At 41.0% G+C, this 23,187-nt stretch overlaps 1 pseudogene; it reads right to left on the bottom strand.

The window, feature by feature from the left end:
- Positions 1–21,315, bottom strand: part of LOC142167391 (F-box/LRR-repeat protein At3g03360-like) — a 33,510-nt pseudogene extending 12,195 nt beyond the window's left edge.
- Positions 21,316–23,187: the final 1,872 nt, after the last annotated feature.

Below are 23,187 nucleotides of genomic sequence, written 5' to 3'. Positions count from 1 at the left end.
ATTTTGTAGCCTTCATTGGTCATATTATTTCGGATGAGGGTATCCGGGTCGATACACAGAAGATTGAGGCAGTGAAGACTTGGCCTAGACCCACGACACCGATAGAGGTTCGTAGCTTCCTGGGTTTGGAAGGTTATTACACGAGATTTGTAGAGGGGTTTTCTTCCATTTCATCACCATTGACAAAGTTGACTCATAAGGCAACCAAGTTTCAGTGGACTGATGCTTGTGACCGGAGTTTCCAGGCATTGAAGGACAGATTGACTTCAGCACTAGTTCTGACTCTTCCAGAAGGGACCGATGGTTATGCTATCTATTGTGATGCTTCGGGCATTGGATTGGGTTGTGTATTGATGCAGCATGGTAAGGTTATCGCTTACGCCTCTAGATAATTAAGAAACCACAAGAAGAATTATCCGACCCACGATTTAGAGTTAGCCGCGATGATTCATGCACTAAAGATGTGGAGGCACTATTTGTAAGGCATTCATGTTGATATTTATACATACCATAAGAGACTTCAGTATATATTCAAGCAAAAGGAATTGAATTTACGTCAGAGGCGATGGTTGGAGCTACTAAAAGACTATGATGTTGATATTTTATACCATCCAGGAAAGGCAAATGTAGTAGCCGACGCCCTTAGTCGTAGATCTATGGGTAGCTTATCATATTTACAGTCAGAGAAGAGTGAGATAGCTCGTGAGATTCATCAGCTAGCTAATCTTGGAGTTTGATTACTAGATTCAGGTGGTACCATAGTTCTTATTCAGGACACGGCAACATTCTCTCTAGTAACTGAAATGAAGGAACGTAGTATGAAGATCCTATGCTAGCTCACTACAGAGATACAAGCCCTCAAAAGGAGAAGACACCATTGAAGATTACATGAGATGGAGTCCTTAGATATAGAGATCGATTATGTGTTCCTAATGTGCCAGGGTTGCGCCAACAGGTTATGGGAGAAGCTCACTATTCTCATTATTCTATTCATCTAGGAGAGACGAAGATGTATCATGATATCAGGGGAATATACTGATGGGACGGAATGAAGAAGGATATAACAGTGTTTGTTGCTTAGTGCCCTAAGTGTCAGCAGGTTAAGATTGAGCATTAGAAACCTGGTGGATTATTGCAGGCTATAGAGATTCCGACTTGGAAATAGAAAGTGATTAACATGGATTTCATCATAGGCTTACCTCGTACCCAGCGTAAGTTCGATTCTATATGGGTTATTATTGATAGACTTACAAAATCAGCCCATTTTATTGCCTGTCAGGACTACGTATTCAGCAGAGGATTATGCAAGGATTTACATTAAGGAGATAGTACGACTTCATGGTGTCCTTATATCTATTATCTCAGATAGAGGTGCTTAGTTTACAGCTAATTTCTGGAGGTCCTTCCAAAAAGGATTGGGGACTCAGGTAAGTCTTAGTACAATATTTCATCCCCAGATAGACAGGCAGGCTGAGCGTACTATTCAGACATTGGAAGATATGCTACAGGCTTGTGTGATAGACTTAGGGGTAGCTGGGATGATCATCTTCCACTTATTGAGTTTGCATATAATAATAGTTATCATTCTAGCATTCAGATGACTCCATATGAAGCTCTTTATAGACGGAAGTGTAGGTCACATATTGGATGGCTCGAGGTTAGGGAAACTAAGTTAGTAGGACCAGAGTTGGTACAACAGGCAGTTGAGAAGATTAAGCTTATACTGGAAAGGCTATTAGCAACTCAGAGTCGTCAGAAGTCCTATGCATATAATCGACAACGAGACTTGGAGTTTCAGGTAGATGACTGGGCATTCCTAAAGGTATCACCAATGAAAGGCGTTATAAGATTCGATAAGAAAGGAAAGCTTAGCCCTCAGTACATTGGACCTTATAAGATCATACGGCCTACTTGATTCTTATGTTCGTTATTGTCATTGGTTGTGTGAGGCCATTGGTGTTATTGATGATTGTGGCCCTGTATGGTTTTGTATTGTTGGATTTTCTGTCTGACAGGTTGGTAGTGGTACTATTACAGAGGAGACTCTTCCAAAATTTCTATAAATCTCTGGGAGTTTAACATTCAAGGACGAATGTTTCTAAGAGGGGAAGATTGTTACACCTTGTGCGTCCCAAGGTGACGTATAATGAATATGAGACTTGCTAATCATTATTTAAATGGGTTTAAAGTCACAATATGACTATATATGATGTTTGGATAAAAAAATATAAAATTTGGGGAAAATCGGATTAAAGTTGCGAAAAAACCGACCAAGGATTTTCCTTGTAACAGAGATTTTTGAGAAATACATTTCGTGTTCTATATGAGGTCTTTTTGGGACATATTATACACAAAATTGAAGGTATCGGAATGTAGTTTCCAACGCTCTTAACCGTTTATTCATACGACATCCGGATAAAATGATATAAGCGTCAGAAGATGGGCGAATGAAAGGGTGCCAAGTTAGCACCTCTTTGACTTTTCAAAAGTTGATATATATGTCTTAACTCGTCTCTCTCTTTATTTTTACATAAAAAACGACCAGAGAACACCAAAAAACCTGTCCTTGAGCTCTCTAATAGTGTTTCAAAGAATACTAACATCTCGGGTACGAAATCAAGAAGCGATAACATCAGAACGATCCCTACCATGTAAGTATTGTTATATCGCCTCTCTTTTTCTTTGTAGTTTGAGTTTTAGAATGTATTTAATAGTTAATAAAATTCCTAATTTCTGTATTTAAGCTTTAAGATATCAAGAAAGGTTGATAAATTCATTTCCTAATAGTTAGACCTCACGGGACGGTGATCGAAAGCCGTGACTTCGAGTTATTTGACTTGTAGTGGACTGTTTTGTGGGTTGTTTCATGTTGTTTTTGGGCTGTCTATTGTGCTGATGATTTATGGAGTTTGGAAGGATAAAAGGGCATAGAGAAATGCCACATGTGGTAGGGTAGTAGGTTAGTCGCTCGTCGTTGTAGTTACACGCTAATTGATAACTTGTTGATTGGGTGTATTATGGTATATTTAGGGTTTTTGTTCTATTGAAGGCCCTGAATTGTAATTAGGTTGATTTTGAGTTTCTGAGTATTATGTTTGTATCTCGCCTATAGTAGGCTTGAGGGAGCAGTAAAATCATGGGAAATGCTGCCCGTTTTTATTTTAGAATTGAGTTATCGTTTGAGATATGTAATATACTACTGTCATCTAAGTTGTACACGTATTTCTTTGTTATATGGTTGGCATGCTAGTTGTCATAAGCTTGTTGTTGAGTTGCATTGACGACTTAAGGTATGCTAAGGCTATCCCTTCTTTCCTTTTGGCATGATCCATATGATACAAACAAAACGAGCAAATGCACAACATTCATAAATGACTCTATTCATAGAAGTACTAGAAGTGCTTATGTTCTTGATTCCCCATGTGTCCTATTATTCTATCATTTGTTCATGGGTCTCAGAAAATACGTAAGTTGATAAAGTTTATTTCATGATATTAATCGAAGGCATATTGATTTTATGACATACCGAAAGATCTTGTGAACGTACTTCTTATGCATTTCATTCATTTATACATGTGCATTGACCCATGACCAGATGGAGTTATATACACGTATATTATATGTATATGGGATATGGGAAAAGGTTACGGCGTTATATACGCACCACCACCTGATCAGCTGGTATATGTTGATGATTTTGCCCACAGTGGCCGAGATGATATGATGGGTTGCTCTCAGAGGCTTGATGATGTTATGTACACCTATACCTATGTATGACACAACATTTACACGCACGTGCATGATATTATAAATGTTTCAGGATTCACAAAGTTATTTAGACTCACATGTGGAATTCTTTACTCAATGTTTCATCTATGTCTTTTATGTACTGATTTTCATGCCTTACATACTTAGTACATTATTCGTACTGACGTCCCTTTTGCCTGGGGACACTGCGTTTCATGCCCGCAGGTGCAGGTAGACAGATTGACGATCCCCCATCTTAGGATCCTTGCTCAGCGAGAGTTAGTTTGCTCCATTTGATCCGGAGCTGCTATTGAGTTTTGGTACGATACTTTTGTATACATATGGGTATGACGGGGCCCAGTCCCATCCTTTATATAGTTGTACACTCTATTAGAGGTATGTAGACATTCAAGTATAGTTATATAGTATATGGCCTTGTCAGCTCGCCCATGTGTGTGTGTGTATATATATATATATATATATATATATATATATATATATGTACACTCGATTAGAGGTATATAGACAGTCATGTATAGTTATATAGTATGTGTTTTCACACGTATGTTGTTCATATGAACCAGTAGTTTATTTCCAGACGTTATGCATGACCTACACTTATTTCATGTTTATATCTTAGACGAATGCTTAGGGGTGTTCGATAGGTATAACTCGGGCACTCGTCACGACCCATCGGTCTGGGTGACATGACACCTATGCAGACCGATCCAACCCAGAGAAATCCCAATCAAGTATGCAAGTATCATGGCACCCATGGCCACAGAACGAAAGAATGCAGGCAGTTGAGAGAAGAAGTGGCTCGGTTATTCAATGAAGATCACCTTCGGGAGTTTTTAAGTGATCGGGCCATGAATCATATAAAAAACAGGGAGTTTAATAGGCAAAACGAGCAAGAAGAACCGCAACACATTATTCACATGATCGTCGGAGGGATCGATGCACCCCAAGGACCAGTGTTAAAATGCACTAAGGGGTTGATCATACGGGAGAAGCGATCTCGGGCTCAAGATTACATACCTAAAGGAACCTTGTCCTTCAACGATGAAGACGCAGATGGAATCATGTATCCCCACAACGATGTACTAGTAATATTTATACTCATGAATAAAACTCAAGTTAAGTGTGTGTTAATTGATCCAGGTAGTTCGGCCAACATCATTCGATCGAGGGTCGTATAGTAACTCGACCTACAAGACCATGTTGTGCCTCGCGGTTCTGGTGCTAAATAGATTCAACATGGTATGTGAAAACTACTAAGGGCGAGATAACTTTGCTAGTAAACATGGCCGGGACCATCCAAGAGACAAAATTCCATGTGATCGAAGGCGACATGAGGTATAACGCCCTGTTCAGGAGACCATAGATCCACAACATGAGAGCAGTACCCTCGACCCTTCACCAAGTTCTAAAATTCCCAACACCATAGGGAATTAAAATAGTTTACGGGGAGCAGCCCGCCACAAAGAAAATATTTGCCATTGACGAAGTGATTCCGATATCGTCACTATCATCAACGAATGGTTCAAATTCAAACGGAAAATAGGAGGCTAAATAGCAATCACAAACACCGGCCTCGACCCAACTTGAGATGCAGGGGACTGACGAAGATGACGATTATGGTGTCCCTCGATCCTTCATAGTCCCCGATGATTCTGACACTACAAAATCGACAGTCGAAGAGCTGGAGCAAATCATAGTAATCGAACCTCTGCCCGAACGAAAGGTATACCTGATCACGGGGTTAAATCTTGAGCTCAGGAAAAAGCTTTTTCAATTTCTTATAGTTGACATGGATTGTTTCGATTGGTCCCATCTTGCCATGATAGGGATCCCACCAGAAATCACCACCCATAAACTAAGCTTGGACCCAAAGTTCTACCCTATGAAGCAAAAAAAAAAGACCCCAGTCCGAGGTCAAACATGATTTTGTCAAAGACGAGGTAACCAAGAGGGTCCATTCGTGAAGTAAAATACCCCGAATGGTTAGAAAACGTAGTAGTAGTCCCTAAAAAAGGAAAAAAACTTACAAGGGTTTAAATAAAGCATGCCCAAAGGATTCTTTTCCTTTGCCTAATATCGATCGCATGATCGATGCCACGGCCGGCCACGAGATCCTCAGTTTTTTCGATGCCTATTCCGAGTACAATCAAATACAGATAAACACGAATAATCAGGAAAAGATCTCTTTCATCACAAAATACGGTACCTACTGCTACAATGTAATGCCATTTGGATTTAAAAAATGCTTATGCCACTTATCAACACCTAGTAAATCGGATGTTCGAAGAATAAATAGGAAAATCTATGGAATTTTACATTGATGATATGTTAGTTAAGTCCCTGCAAGCAGAGGACCATTTGAATCACTTGCAGGTAACTCTCAGTATATTAAGGAACTACAACATGAAGTTGAACCCGGAATAATGCGCATTTGGGGTCGGATCAGGCAAATTTCTCTCATTCATGGTATCCAACCGAGGAATCGAGATTAATCCCGACAAAATCGAAGCTATCGATGGCATCACGGTGGTGGATATCGTGAAGGCTGTGCAGAGATTAACCGGGCGCATGGCCGCCCTGGGGCGATTTATCTCGAGGTCCTCCGATAAGGGACATCAATTTTTCTCGTTGCTAAAGAAGAAAAATAATTTCAGATGGACCTCGGAATGCCAGCAGGCCTTGGAAGAACTTAAACGATACTTGTCGAACTCGTCGCTGCTTCACACGCCAAGGGCGGACGAACAACTTTACTTGTATTTGGAAGTATCGGAGGTAGCAGTAAGTTGAGTCCTAGTTTGAGAAGAACGAGATAGGCAATTCCCTATTTATTATGTCAACCGGACCTTAGATGAGGCCGAAACTATATATCCCCACCTAGAAAAGTTAGCGCTCGCCTTGATAAGCGCCTCTAGAAAACTAAAACTATACTTTCAATGTCACCCCATATGTGTTATAACAACTTATCCACTTTAAAATATTTTGCATAAACCCGAGCTTTCAGGACGGTTGGGCAAATGGGCCGTAGAAATCAGCGGGTATGATATTGAATATCGACCCCGAACAACAATTAAGTCTCAAATTTTGGAAGACTTCGTAGCTAACTTCACGCCAACCGTAGTACCCAAAGTCGAGAGAGAGCTATTGATAAATTCGGGTATAGCCTCACGAGTCTGGACCCTCTTCACGGATGGTGCTTCGAACGCGAAAGGGTCCGGACTCCGCATCGTACAAAAATCACCCACAGGTAACATGGTTAGACAATATATTAGAACTGTGAAGTTGACTGACAATGAGGCCGAATATGAGGCCATGATTGCAGGTTTTGAACTCGCCAAGGGTTTAGGAGCGGAGGTGATCTAAGCCAAATGCGACTCCCTCCTTGTGGTGAATCAGGTTAACAGAACTTTCAAAGTTAGGAGAAGAACGAATGCAAATATACTTAGATAAGTTACAAGAAACTTTACACCAATTTAAGGAGTGGACTTTGCAACAAGTGCCTCGAGATCAGAATAATGAGGCAGATGCCCTCGCAAGCTTAGGGTCATCGGTTGGATAACGAGCTCAATTTGGGGGCCGTCGTGCAACTCATAAGATCAGTAGTCGAAGAAGGCCATGCTAAGATAAATTCCACAAGCTTGACTTGGGATTGGAGAAATAAATACATAAGAGTATTTGAAAATCGAAAAGCTTCCCTCAAATTCAAAGGAATCGAGGGCCCTGCATACAAAGGCAACACGATTCACCTTGTCCGAAGATGGAACCTTGTTCAGAAGAATGTTCGATGGTCCATTAGAGATATGCCTGGGACCGGGAGACACCGAGTATGTTCTGAAGTAAGTTCACGAGGGCACTTGCGAAAATCATTCTGGTACCGAATCATTGGTTCAAAAGGTAATCAAAGTCGGCTATTACTTGATCGATATGGGAAAAGATGCGAAAGAGTTTGTTCGAAAATGTGACAAATGCCAAATGCATGCACCAATGATTCACCAACCCGGTGAATCGCTTCATTTGGTCTTGTCACCATGGTCGTTCATGAAGTGAGGAATGGATATCGTCGGCCCTCTTCCACGGGCACTAAGTAAAGCTCACTTTATTTTATTTATGACTGACTATTTTTCTAAATGGGTTGAAGCACATGCCTTCGGGAAAAATTAGGGAGATGGAAGTCATCGACTTCATTTGGGATCATATCATATGTCGATTCGGGATACCATCCGAAATTGTGTGTGATAACGGAAAACAGTTCATCGGTGGTACAATAACAACAACAACAACAACAACCCAGTATAATCCCACTAGTGGGGTCTGGGGAGGGTAGTGTGTACGCAGACCTTACCCCTACCATGAGGTAGAGAGGCTGTTTCCAATAGACCCTCGGCATCCTTCCCTCCAAGAACTCCCCACCTTGCTCTTGGGGTGACTCGAACTCACAACCTCTTGGTTGGAAGTGAAGGTTGCTTACCATTAGTAAAGTGACCAAATTCCTCGAAGATCATAAGATTAAAAGAATCCTATCAATGCCTTATCATCCTAGCGGGAACGTACAAGCCAAATCGACCAACAAAATCATCATCCAAAATCTTAAGAAGAGGCTAGCCGACGCCAAAGGGAGATGGAAAGAAATTCTGCCCGAAGTTCTTTGGGCATACCGCACAACTTCAAAGTCCAGTACTGGGGCTACCCCATTCTCATTAGGGTATGGAGCCGAAGCTCTAATACCTATCAAAGTCAGGGAACCGAGTATCCGGCTCCGATATGCGACAAAGGAATCAAATAACGAGGCTATGAATACGAGCCTAGAACTATTAGACGAAAGGCGTGAAGCCACCCTCGTTCGATTGGCCGCCCAAAAGCAACGAATCGAGAGATAATACAATCGAAGAGAAAATCTTCAATAGTTTAACATGGGAGACTTAGTATTAAGGAAAGTCACCCTCAATACCCGAAATCCCAATGAAGGAAAATTGAGTCTGAATTGGGAGGGGCCATACCAAATCCTTGAAATCACCGGAAATAGAGATCGAACGAGACCGAAGAAGGTTTATCGAGCCAAAAGATAGAAAGCCGGTATCCGTAATGGGGCCCGAATTACGGCGAAAATCCCGGCACATATCAAGTAAATGCCAATTAATTAATCTATCATGAGATTCTTTATTATATTTAGAATTATATTAAGAGTAGGGTTTTCCTACTATATAAAGGGGGTTTGATCATTTGTAAAGGGGACATTTTTTTTAACACAATACAAATCAATACACTGCCTTCTTTCAGCTTTCAATATCTTGTTACTCTATTGATATATCAGTAGAATTTTCACTTGGTTCGAGGGTGAACTTCCTCGAGGGCCAATGCTAATTCATCCGTTTGGTTTGCATTCATTTCCTTTACTGTTAATTTCAATACCCATTTGTATATTTTCTCTATTTGTACCAATTTATAGTATATATCCTTAGAACCGTGTATAAATTCAATTGTTATCCGTTTTTCGGGTAAAAAATACTGGGTATGTTGTTCTTGTTGTTATTAATGTATAGGGGTAATGTTTGCGTACATATACTACCCTTTCAAGATCTTATTCATTGGAATATACAAGGTATGTTGTTGTTGTTATTGTAAAACGCTGGCCATTTATAAAAAACCTCAAATTGTTCTCCTTATATCTTCATAGCCGTCTTGAAAGTATGATATACATTGATATGAAATTTAATACTGTATTAAGTTGTTTTTAAGGATCATTTTAAAAGGCTACTTTCAAAATATACAGCTTTTTGTATAAAAATGACTACCAAGTTATGCTAATCACTAGGAGATCAAGTGAATAAGCATGTCAGATGGACTGTAGATTGGTTTAATGTAATTACAGAAATCTGAAAACTACAAGTGTGCCTCATAAAAGAAGAAGTTGTCTAATTTATAAGGCTTGAGATCTTGTTATTATTAGGTGTTATATAAAAGGATAACAAAATCTTAACGGTGTTAATATTTGTGTAGGATTTTCCATAATACAAGGGTAGTAAGTGTTTTGTTTTAAAATACAAGGGGTGTCTCTGTTAATACAAGGGTGTACCGTATTTTACTCTAGCTAATATGCACCATTGACCAGATGGGAAAATATTATCCGAAATTTTTCTGGCAAAAGTAGTTCCTAATTTGTCTGTCTAATAGGTGTATAAATGGCAAATAAAGGAGGAAATATCTCTTTTCGCGTAATTCTTGTCTATATTCTTCTGCAAAAAGACAAGTTCGTTTAAAAGACATACTCCTATTTATTTTGTGGTAGGCTGAAAGCTTGGAGTAGGCCAAGTGATGAAAGAAAAAAAGTGTGGATACAGTAGAGGATCATCTATCCAAATTGCCAGAGCCAATTTTGCAGCACTGTCTGTCATATCTTCTTGCTAAAGATGCTGCACAAATGAGTACATTTCCAAGATTTGGAATAGTGCTTGGAGTTCCCTCTCATACTTAAATTTTGGTGACAAATTTCTGTCACGAAGAGGAAGGCTGCTGGAAACTTAAAGAAAACATACCAGAGCAGCAGAGCTTATGAATATAAAAAGGGTTCTGGCTAACATTACCACCTTGTCATTGTAGCTCTTATGTCTATAATTGGATCAAGACACTTGTAGCGCTTAACATCAAAGAGTTGATTTTAAGAGTAGAGACACCTATAGATGGTTACAACACTTTGCCTGAAGCAATCTTTACTGCCAAAAAACTAAATGTTCTTATGTGGATTTAAGTTTGAATCGCCCTATGACAGCTGAAAGTTTTCATCTTTGAGAAAGTTAAGACTCACTAACACAGTTTTGAATGAGCACTTTATTCAAGCTTTATGTAAAAGCTGCAATGGCTTAGAGGCTTTAAGTTTATTTCAATTTCACGGGATAGCCAGTTTACAAATTACAGGAACTTTACCCAAACCGAGGAAGGTTTGATTGGATATTGTCCTTCTGAATTCAGATGGTTGATATTGTAGCACCTAATCTTAAAAATGTTCACATGACCAGTGATTATGAGCTAGAAGTAATCAATGTAACTGCTTGCAAAGCCTTGAAAAGTTTGTTCCTCTGAATGGTTAGAATATCTTTTCTCCAATCTACCAAACCTAGAAATCTTAAAATTTCTCAGCTGCACAAGATTGAACACAATGAATAGTTAAAGCTACCGGCTCAAGTATCTTGTTGTAATGTCACAAAATATGATTGTTGTTGAGCTAGATACTCCTAATTTAACAAGGTTCTCATATACTTGTTCTAGATTGCCAACATTCAAACTGATTAAAGCTTCAATTTTGCTAGAGGTCATACTCCCAATGTGTTCATTGGACAAGCACTTGATAGTCATTGGTACTCTCAGCTCGTGAAATTTCTTAGAAACTTCAAGCAGTCGAAGGCTATTGAGTTAGGGTGCGACAATGAAAAGTTGATAGCTATACCAAAAGGCATGAAAAAAGACTTGTTTCCTCCACTCTATGGCTCTCATTGCTTGCATATAAAATTTAGTTGTTGTGTGAAGAATTACTCGGTGCTTCATTGTTCCTTGAGCCGAGGCTCTATCGGAAACAACCTCTCTATCTCTGTGAGGTAGGGGTAAGATTTGCGTACACACTGCCCTCCCCAGAGCCCATTTATGGGATCAAACTGGGTTTGTTGTTGTTGTTGAAGAATTACTCAGTTGTGAACGTTCTTGATAGTTTGCTTTGGATATCCTTTGTTATGGATCCAGACTTACAGTACAAGTTTATATATGAAGATGAAAAAACTTGTTGTGCATCTCTACCCTTAAAATGTTGGAGACATTAGTTAAAAGGAAGTAAAATTGGAAAACTTTACAAGTATGGAGCAACAAAAGTTGATTATCTTTTCACAAATTAAGATACATCGAACATGATTTGACATTATATTCCCAAAGAAATGCACCCTTTGAATCCAAGATTATTCCAACATATTCCAACATAAATTATTCCTACCTTCATTAGGACATAAGCACTAACGTTTAGCACACACCGGAGTTAAAAGCTTTGGTTCTCTTTTCGCATTGAATTGGAAGGTCCAATTTAGATTCCATGTCCCCCTCTCTTTTTTGTATTCATTTTTGGATTTTAATTTATAAGATACGGGTCTGAAAACGGCTTAATTAAAAAACAAAAAAGATGTTGCGAACTGAGTAGTATAATAGTTATACTTTTTTTTGCAAGTATATATTGTTATACTTATGTATACGATCAAAACCGATTAGCCCATCATACAGACTGGTCGAGATGATAATGCTTCGATCGAAGGGTATCTGCGTAATGTCAGGTCGAGGTCCGAAGTAAGGACGTCAAGCTTCAAGCTCTAAGATCGATCAATGACAAGCTCGGTATCATTATCGAGCCCATATCCAAATCGAACTACGAGGCAAAGCGAAATTATCGAAGATGCATAGACCGGCCAACACCAACCCCGAATATCCAGACTCCGAGTCAGAATCAAGCTCGAGTCAAGGCCGGGGGATCGAGTCAATACCGAGCTCGAGTCAGTATCGAGCTCACAAACAAGAGCCGTTGCAACCGCACTAGGGGAGAGAATCCTAGCAGAAATTAGGGAAAAGTTAATTCATCATGGGTTCCCCACTATATTTTTTTATTATATCCAAAGTAGGATTCCTCTACTATAAAGAGGATGATTGTTGTAAGCATGAGGATGGACACATTGTAACAAAAAGATTACTTCTCATATTGATAGATCAACTCCTTGAGCTCATTTTACTTTATCTTATTTAGTTCATTCATTTTCCTCCTTTCAACTGTTTTTATCTTTCATTCATATAGTCAAGATTGTATATTTCTATTTCTTTTTCGATTTGTATCAAGTTATACCACATATCATTAGAACTACTTACAAATTTAACTTTATCCGATTTTTCGGGTAAATAGTTTGGCGCCCACCGTGGGGCTAAGGATAACAGTGGTTGTTTGATACAAATCTGCAACACACACCAGTTTACGCTCGTCTTTTGAGAGTATCTTTGACTTCGAATTAGCAATGACAAACCCTCGATTAATGGCTTTACCTATCGATAACGAAGTCGGCCTTCAAGATGAAACCAACAACTTGATGTCCAGGGCCGGAAGGCCGCTTATCGATGTCATTGAAGCTCGAGTCGAAGTTCCTGAAGATCGAGTCGAAGTACCACTAGACATCAATTCACATGTGGCCTTTGAGGCAAACCAACGTTTCGAGCCTGAAAATAGCATTCATGGAGGTACTCGATTTGCAGCTCGAGACACCCATAACATGGAGGAGAACGGAGTCATCTTGCGCATGATCTTTGAAATGTTGCAAGCCCAACAGGTAGCGATAGCTCAGTTGCAGAGCCAAACCCAGCTACCGAGCAGACCAGAGCCCAGTCCACCTCGAGAAATTGCCCACAGAATGGAGCCGGCCATAGTGAGGTCAAACGAGCAAGGATCGGGGACTACTCCCGAAATTGCTAAAATACTTGAGGATCTCACAAAGCGAATCGAAGCCAACTATAAAAAAGTAGAAACATATAATTCCATGGTCGACCAAATCCCGGGGGCTCCACCAATGATAAAAGGGTTGGATTCCAAAAAATTCGTACAAAAGCCTTTCCTTCGAGTGCAGCTCCAAAACCAATCCCCAAAATATTTCGTATGCCCGAAATCCCCAAATATAACGGTACGAGCGACCCCAACGAACACGTCACCTTTTACACATGTGCCATCAAGGTCAACGATTTAGAAGACGATGAAATTGAATCCGTGTTGTTGAAAATATTCAGAGAGACCCTCTCAAAGGGGCGATGATTTGTTATTACAACCTGTCACCAAATTCCATCGACTCATTTGCCTTGTTAGCGGATTTGTTTGTAAAGGCACACGCCGGTGCCATAAAGGTTGCAACAAGGAAATCAGACCTTTTCAAAGTAAAACAAAGGGATAGTGAAAATGCTGAGGGAGTTCGTGTCCTGATTCCAAATAGAACGCATGGAATTGCCACCAGTTATAGACGATTGGGCCGTCCAAGCTTTTACCCAAGGGTTGAACGAGCGAAGTTCGATAGCATCACGTCGGCTGAAACAAAATTTGATCGAGTATCCAGCAATAACTTGGGCAGATGTGCACAATCGATATCAATCAAAAATCAGGGTCGAAGATGACCAATTAGGAGCTCCTTCCGGATCCGCGCATCCGAACAGATCGGCTATTAAAAACCAGAGGGACATCGACAGAGATCCGAGGTTGAACAGAGACCGTTACCAACCATACGTCGCAGATCGAATGAACAACGGCTCGATATGCAATGCCGCCCGAAACAATCGAATGAGTGATCGAAGGCAGAATTCTTGGGGACTTATGAGCAAGAGTGGCTTTAACAAATATGTCGATCCTAGGGAGGCACCTCGGCTATCGGAGTATAACTTTAGCGTCGATGTATCGAGCATTGTATCGGCAATCGGAAGAATCAAAGATACTAGGTGGCCCACACCCATGCAAACCGACCCTTCCCAAAGAGACCCAAATTCTATGTGCAAATATCATGGTACGCATGGCCACATGACCGAGGATTGCAGACAATTAAGGGAGGAGGTAGCCCGTCTATTCATTGAGGACTACCTTTGAGAGTTCCTCAGCGATCGAGCCAAGAATCACTTCAGAGAAAGGGACTCCAACAGAAAAGATAAGCAAGAGGAACCTCAACATATCATTCATATGATCATAGGTGGGGTCGACACTCCACAAAGACCCGCACTCAAACACATTAAGGTATCGACCACAGGAGAAAAACGAACCCGAGATTATGTGCCCGAAGGCACTTTATCGTTCGAAAACGAAGAAGCAGAAGGCATTTCTCAGCCCCACAACGACGCTCTGGTAATTTCTATCCTAATAAATAAAGTTCAAGTTAAGCGTGTTTTAGTGGATCCAGGTAGCTCTGCGAATATCATCCGATCAAGGTTCATGGAGCAGCTCGGTCCGCAGAATCAAGTCGTGCCCGTAGCTCGGGTCTTAAATGACTTCAATATGGCGAGTGAAACAACTAAAGGGGAGATTATTCTACCAGTGAACGTGGCTGGAACCATCCAAAATACCAAGTTCCACGTAATCAAAGGCGACATGAGGTACAATGCCCTACTCGGAAGGCCTTGGATCCACAACATGAGGGCAGTGCCTTCGACTCTCAACCAAGTAATGAAATTCCCAACGTCAGACGACGTGAAAACAGTGTACGGGGAGCAGCATGTTGTGAAGGAAATGTTTGTGGTCGATGAGGTAACACCGATATCAACATTATCAACCTCAGAAAGATCAAGCATTAAAAATAGACGAGAGGCCAAATAGCAATCACAACCGTCAGCCTCGACCAAATCGGTGAAGCAGGAAACAGAAGATGACGAGGAAGATTTCCTGACCCCTCGAACTTTTATCATCCCCGAAGATTCTGACGCCACCAAATCAATGGTCGAAGAGGTAGAACAGGTTATATTGATCGAATATTTTCCAGAGAGAAAGGTATACCAGGGAACGGGATTGACCCCCGAACTCATGAAAAAACTTATTTAATTCCTTATTGATAACATAAATTGCTTTGCTTGGCTCCATTTAGACATGAAAGGAATCCCACTGTCGATAACAATGCACCGACTGAGCTTGGACCCTAGGTTCAGACCGGTGAAGCAAAAAAGAAGACCTCAGTCCGAGTTAAAGCACACATTCGTGAAGGACGAGGTAAGTAAACTTCTCAAAATAGGGTCGATTCGGGAAGTAAAATATCCTGAATGTTTAGCCAATGTAGTTGTAGTCCCTAAAAAAGGGAAAAAACTTAGAATGTGTGTAAACTATAAAGATCTAAACAAAGCGTGCCCCAAAGATTCTTTTCCACCACCTAACATCGATCGCATGATAGATGCCACAACCGGCCACGAGATCCTTACTTCTCTCGATGCCTATTCCGAGTAAAATCTAATTCGAATAAATCCGGAGGACCAAGAAAAGACTTCATTTATCACCAAGTATGAAACATATTGTTATAATGTAATGCCCTTCGGGCTAAAAAATGCAGGAGCTACTTACCAACGCCTAGTGAATAAGATGTTCGAAAAACAAATAGGTGAGTCAATGAAAGTTTATATTGATGACATGCTAGTTAAGTCCCTGCGCGTAGAGGACCATTTAACTCATTTGCAGGAGACGTTTGAGATTTTGAGAAAATACAACATGAAGCTCAACCCCGAGAAATGTGCTTTCGGGGTTGGTTCGAGCAAATTCCTTGGCTTCATGGTATCAAATCGGGGAATCGAGATCAACCCCGATAAAATCAAGGCCATCGAAGACATCACCATCGTGGATAGTGTAAAAGCAGTGCAGAAGCTAACCGCACGAATAGCTGCCTTAGGCCGATTCATTTCGAGGTCGTCGGATCGAAGCCACAGATTCTTCTCTCTACTAAAAAAGAAGAACGATTTCGCCTGGACCCCGAAATGCCAACAAGCATTAGAATAATTAAAACGATACTTGTCGAGCTCACCACTGCTTCACACTCCAAAGACAGATGAGAAACTTTACTTATACTTGGCCGTATCAGAAATTGCGGTAAGTGGCGTCCTAGTTCGAGAAGAGCAAAGTACACAATTTTCTATTTATTATGTAAGTCAGACCTTAGGAGAAGCAGAGACTAGATATCCACACTTACTGAAATTGGCACTTGCACTGATAAGCGCTTCTAGGAAATTAAGACCATACTTTCAGTGTCACCCCATATGCGTGTTGACCACTTACCCACTTCGTACTATTTTACATAAGCCCGAACTATTAGGCCGATTGGCCAAATGGGCCGTCAAACTCAGCGGGTACGATATCAAATATCAACCCCGTACGGCCATCAAGTCTCAAATTTGAGCAAACTTCGTGGCCGATTTCACACCAACCCTCGTACCCGAAGTTGAAAAAGAACTCTTGTTAAAATCAGGTACATCATCGGGGGTTTGGACCCTCTTCACAGATGGTGCTTCGAATGTAAAAGGGTCCGGGCTTGGCATCGTGTTGAAACCCCCCACGGGTGGCATTATTAGGAAATCTATCAAAACTTCTAGGTTAACTAACAATGAAGCCGAGTACGAGGCAATGATTGTAGGTCTCGAGCTAGCCAAAAGCCTGGGAGTAGAAGTCATTGAAGCCAAATGTGACTCTTTACTGGTGGTGAACCAAGTAAACAAAACCTTCGAAGTTCGAGAAGATAGAATGCAAAGGTATTTGGACAAATTATAGGTAACTTTGCACCGTTTTAAGGAATGGACTTTATAACATGTGCCTCGAGTACAAAACAGTGAGGCCGATGCGCTAGCAAATTTAGGGTTATCGGTCGAGGAAGATGAGATCGACTCGGGGACTGTCGTTCAACTCTCGGGATCCGTAATCGAGGAAGGGCATGCCGAGATAAATTTCACAAGCTTAACCTGGGATTGGAGAAATAAGTATATTGAATATTTGGGAAGCGAAAAACTCCCATCGAACCCTAAAGAATCAAGGACCCTACGAACCAAAACTGCTCGATTCACGTTGGCTGAAGATGGAACATTGTACAGAAGGACGTTCGATGGACCATTGATAGTATGCTTGGGGACTAGGAGACACCGATTATGTTTTACGAGAGGTCCATGAAAACACTTGTGGGAACCACTCCAGCGTTGAACCACTGATTCACAAAATCATCAGTGCACTATATTACTGGGATAGCATGGAAAAGGACACTAAGGAGTTTTTTCGAAGATGTGATAAATGTCAAAGGTTTACACCGATGATCTATCAACCCGGAGAACAACTTCATTCAGTTTTATCCCCATGGCTATTCATGAAATGAGGGATGGATATCGTCGGACCTCTACCATCGGCCCCAGGTAAAGCTAAATTCATTTTATTCATGACTGATTATTTCTCTAAATGGGTTGAAGCATAGGCGTTCGAGAAAGTAAGAGAAAAAGAGGTTATAGATTTTATCTGAAATTAGGGGTGGGCATAATACCGACTGAACCGAAAAAATCGACCGAACCGAAAATTTTGGTTTTGGTTTTTTTAGTTTATTCGGTCGGTTTGCGGTTTATAGTTTATAAAAGTTCGGTGTTAGGTTCGGTGATCGATTTTAACGGTTCGGTTTTCGGTTAAACCAAAAAATCGAAAAAAATTTACCAACTTTTGGACTCTTAGTCCCTTACCCTGTTACTCTTTCTTAGTCTTAAAGCCCAAAACTAATTCTCAATCTAAAGAAGCCCAATCCATTGGGTGTGTCAGACCTATAACCTGTCACCTTACTCTAACGAAGCTTGGCCAAGTTCGGCTATAAGGAAGTTAGCTTCAACGCTTTGATCAAAAAATTAGAAGATGCCAAATTAGTGCACTCTGTATGCACTTTTTCACCTTGTCTTTTATAAATTTATGATTTATGTACCCATCGATAAGTTTAAAGGAAAATTTAGGAAGTAAGACGAAGAAAGACAAAATGTTGCACAATTTGAGTTGTAATATTACAGTATGTACCCATACTGTTATTTTTTATCATCCGTGCCCACAGAAGTTAGTAGCTAGACTAACCTAAAAGTCATCAATGACAGATTAAGAAAATTAGGTCAAAACCAGATATGATATACTTCATAGAATTCCCAAATACATTGTAAATATTACAGTAGCACCTTTTAGGAAAATCATACACAGATTTACTTATAGTGATAACAGTATTGATTATACAATTTCTATATTCAGTAACTAATGATAGGAAGATTTTGACTTTTTATATATTTTGAAACCGAAAAACCGAACCGATTAAACCGAATTGAACATGAATAAATCGAGTTGAACCGAAGTTATTATGGTTCGGTTTTGGTTATTAAAATCACAAACCGAAAACCGAATAAACCGAAGCAAACTTCTACAAAATCGAACCAAACCGACCGACGCCCACCCCTATCTGGAATCACATCGTGTGTCGATTTGGGATACCCACAGAAATAACATGCGACAATGGTAAACAATTTATCGGCAGTAAAATAACGAAATTTCTCGAAGACCATAAAATAAAAAGGATATTATCGACACCGTATCACCCCAGTAGGAATGGACAAGCCGAATCAACGAACAAGACTATCATCCAAAACCTGAAGAAAAGGTTGAACAAAGCCAGAAGGGAAATGGAGAGAAATTCTGCCTGAAGTCCTCTGGGCATATCGAATAACATCGAAGTCCAGTATAGGAGCAACTCCGTTTTCCTTAGTGTATGGTTCTGAAGCCTTAATCCCAATCGGAGAACCCAGCACAAGGTTTTGACATACATCAGTGGAATCAAACCGTGAGGCAATGAATACTAGCCTCGAATTATTAGATGAAAAACGAGAAGCAGCACTTGTTCGAATGGCTACACAAAAGCAACGAATCAAAAGGTACTACAATAGAAGAACCAACCTCCGCCACTTCAGGGTCGGGAACTTAGTCCTAAGGAAGGTCACCATCAATACTCGAGATCCTAATGAAGGGAAGCTCAGCCCAAATGGGGAAGGACCCTATCAAGTCCTCGATATAGTCGGAAAGGGGTCATATAAACTCCGAACGATGGATGGCGAACCATTATCGAACAACTGGAACATATCACTTCTCAAACGATATTATTGCTAAAGGTATGATTCTCTCTTTTCTTTTTCCATATATACATATTCGACGCTAACTCATTGGATAAGTTCAACCTAAGACGTCGAGACCTCAAGTTTTAAAGTACGTGTTGCACTCTTTTTCCCTTAGATCGCTTTTATCCCTAATGGATTTTTCCGGTGAGGTTTTTAACGAGGCAACAACCATGTGCTACCTGAGGACAGTTCAAAAGTATCCGAGGCTTCTTTACGATCAACCTCAAATACTGGAAGGCTTTACCCGTAAAGTAAATCAAGTTCAGTACAAAATAGTTTTTTATATCAAATTAATGTCAAGCAGGGTCTCTATAGGGAAAAAGTGTAAGGGCTAAATGGTCAAAACGAACCATGTCCGCATAGTTTCGCTCGAGCACGAGCACATGTATAAGGACTTATAAAGGGAAACTTCGTATTTACCGATACCACGTATTTTGAAAAATTTGTTCTGCTTCATGATTCAAACAAGCCTATGGGCTATCTTACTTAGAATTTGAGCAATCGCTCACTCGACCATTAAGCCTACGGTCTATCTTACTTCGAGTTCGAGCAATCGCTCACTCGACCATTAAGCCTACGTGCTATCTTACTTCGAGTTCGAGCAATCACTCACTCGACCATTAAGCCTACGAGCTATCTTACTTCGAGTTCGAACAATCAATCACTCGACCATTAAGCCTACGAGCTATCTTACTTCGAGTTCGAGCAATCACTCACTCGACCATTAAGCCTACGGGCTATCTTACTTCGAATTTGAGCAATCACTCACTCGACCATTAAAGCCTACGGGCTATCTTACTTCAAGTTCGAATAATCACTCACTCGACCATTAAGCCTACAGGCTATCTTACTTCGAGTTCGAGCAATCACTCACTCGACTTTTAAGCCTAAGGGCTATCTTACTTCGAGTTCGAGCAAATACTCACTCAGTTATAAAGGCTACAAAGACCGAATTCAATCAAAATTTCCTAAAGCCTCAAACTTATGAACATTTTCATAAGGCACAAGTAAACAAAATCTTCACTAGGCAGAAGAATGAAAACGGAGACAAGCTGGGAAAAGAAAAGACCTTTATAAACACGATGATATTTACGAAACAACTGATCAATGCCTTACACAAAAATATCAAAAAAGAACCCAATTATCTACGGGAGCAGTCTTTTCTCTATCGGGATCCTCCCCAATATGAGACCCACTCTTGCTCCCATCATCGTCATCATCATCGTCATTGCCATTATCGTCATCATCATCGGAGGCCAAGGCCTCAACATCAGCTGCAAGCTCTCTTGCCTTTGTTATCTCTTAAGAAAGATTGAAGCCCCCAGCATGGATCTCCTCGAGGGTTTCCCTCCGAGATTAGCATTTGGTAAATTTGGAGATCCAATGTGCTCAAGTTCCAGTGGTATCGGCAACCTCTCTCACATGTGACTGAGCGGCTTCAGCATCAGCCCGATAAACAACCACAAATGTGTCTACATCGACCTTTATTTTTTCAGCCTAGGCAAGTTCAGAGGCCAACCGAACCTCAAGCTCCTCCGTTTTCCTTCCTTGAACCAATTTTTTCTCCTTCAGTCTTTGAAGTTGACTTTCGGCCGATGATAATTGGGCTCGAGCAGCCTCTTTCTCTGTAGTAAAGCGGTTCATATTTCTTTTCCATTTCAAGGACTCCGCCTTTATCACATCGACCTCCTCATGGAGTTTCCCGATCAACTTAAGCTTCTGCTACAGCTGTGAGACCGAAAGATTAGCCATCGTTCCAGTATCGAGCCCATAGGCTTTTAATAGTATCATTACCTGCTCGGATAGATCGATTTGATCTTGGTGAGCTTTAGTCAACTCAGCTCGAAGGTCCTTGATTTCCTCCCCCATTTGCCCTAAGAAGAGTTTAAGGGCTTTCCTCTCCTCCGTAACCCATTGGAGGTTGACATTGTATCGATGCAGCTCAGCTCAAGATCGAGAACATGCTTCTCGATGAGCTGCCACGGCCTATGAAGGAAGAAGGAACGAAGTGAGAAAAGAGAAACAGACATTAGAGATAATACCAAAAAAATAATTTAAGACTTACCTGATTCAAAGCGTGTTGCACTCCATGAAAAAGATCTAATGCATCACTACTGTCGGCAACATCCTCGACACCGGTAAATAGACCACAAAAAGGATCATCTCCCTCATGAGGCATGTCTAGTTCGAGTTCCCCCAAAGATTGGGCTTCCCGAATCGCCCCCTCAGAAAAAGCAGGAAAGGTGGGCGAATCTTCGATTGCTACTGCCCCAAGTAAGTCACTTAGGGCGTTCTCTTCGGTTCGAAGAGATTCGGGGACAGGCCCTTCAGATATATTCTCCATCTGTTGGCTTCGATGGGAAACATCCTCAATCTCCAATGACTCGGGGACTCTGCCTGAATCTTTCTCCAATATATCCTCAGTTCGAGGTGGAGCCGTTTAAACTACCATCAATCCAGCCGCCTGTGGAGCATCTGTGGTTTTCTTCGCTCGGGCCACCAGTACGAACCCCTCACCTTCTTCTTCCTCATCTTCATCTCTTAGGCACTGAACTGATTCTAAGGTCAAAGGGATGATATTCTTCTTTGACTTACGAGTCGACCTTGCCTTCGGTTTTGGATTTTTGGAAGTAGAGGCCCTTTTTCTCTTATTCCCCCTCACCGGTTTGGAAAACGGGACCGAGGTCTCTTCCTCACCAGGCAGGGGACTCAAAACCGCATCTCTGCCCAGGCCTACACACAAGGAAATTGGTTGAGTATAAGGAAAATATTTTGTTCGAACTCTCAAAGACATGAGAAATAGACTTACTATGATTTTTGGCCTCCCATCGGCCCTTTGCCAAATCACGCCACGAACGTTCGGCGTATGTGGAGTTCGAAGCCAGAGCCTGTACCCAGCTCTTAAGGTTGGGAATGGCACCGGGCATCAAGGAATCACTGCATCACAAAAGAGATATCGGCAAGAAAAGAAACAAAGAGACAAGGCGATAGGGAATAAAACAGTAAAATTACACTCACGATTCATATTCCACTCTTCGGGGAACGACATCTTTTCGGCTGGGATCAGGTCCGAAGTCTTCACTCGAATGAACCTGCTCATCCAACCTCGATCCTTGTCCTCGTCTATGCTCGAGAACAAAACCTTGGTAGCCCGGCATTGCAGTTTTATTAATCTGCCTCGAAAGAGGCAGGGACTATACAATCTAATAATATGATCGAGGGTGAAAGGCATCCCCTCAATCTTGTTTGCAAAGAAACGGATCAGAATAACGATCCGCCAAAAGGAAGGATGAATCTGGCCTAGAGTTATTCGGTATTGACGACAGAAGTCGATAATAATAGGGTCAAAAGGTCCTAACGTAAATGGGTAGGTAATATCTCCGTCGGAAGCCGGAATCACCACTTCCTTATTGTCCCAGTTGCAATCTGTCTTCAACTGTGTACGTTGCTTTTTGGTTATCGAGCATAAATATCTCGATACCAGGTTACACCGACCGAGAACCAACGTGCCGTTGTCGAGCTTGAAATCGGAGGTAAGAAGACATGTTCTGGGAACACACTCCTCTGGCCGTGTCTCCACCGGTGTTTTATTGGCGGCAGGCTGTGAATAAGAAGCCTCTTCTTTTTGAGGAACAGTTTTTGATGTTTTCACCATTTTCATTGAATTTAGAAGAAAGAAATAAAGAATATATGGTGTTTCAAAGAAAGATTTTGTAGCAAAAACCACAAAAGGAAAATTTC

This window comes from Nicotiana tabacum, chromosome 12 (assembly GCF_000715075.1).
Source record: "Nicotiana tabacum cultivar K326 chromosome 12, ASM71507v2, whole genome shotgun sequence".
In the NCBI taxonomy this organism is placed as follows: Eukaryota; Viridiplantae; Streptophyta; class Magnoliopsida; order Solanales; family Solanaceae; genus Nicotiana; species Nicotiana tabacum.
The sequence above is the reverse complement of the archived record's forward strand: the minus strand, read 5'-3'. Positions and strand labels throughout refer to the sequence as shown.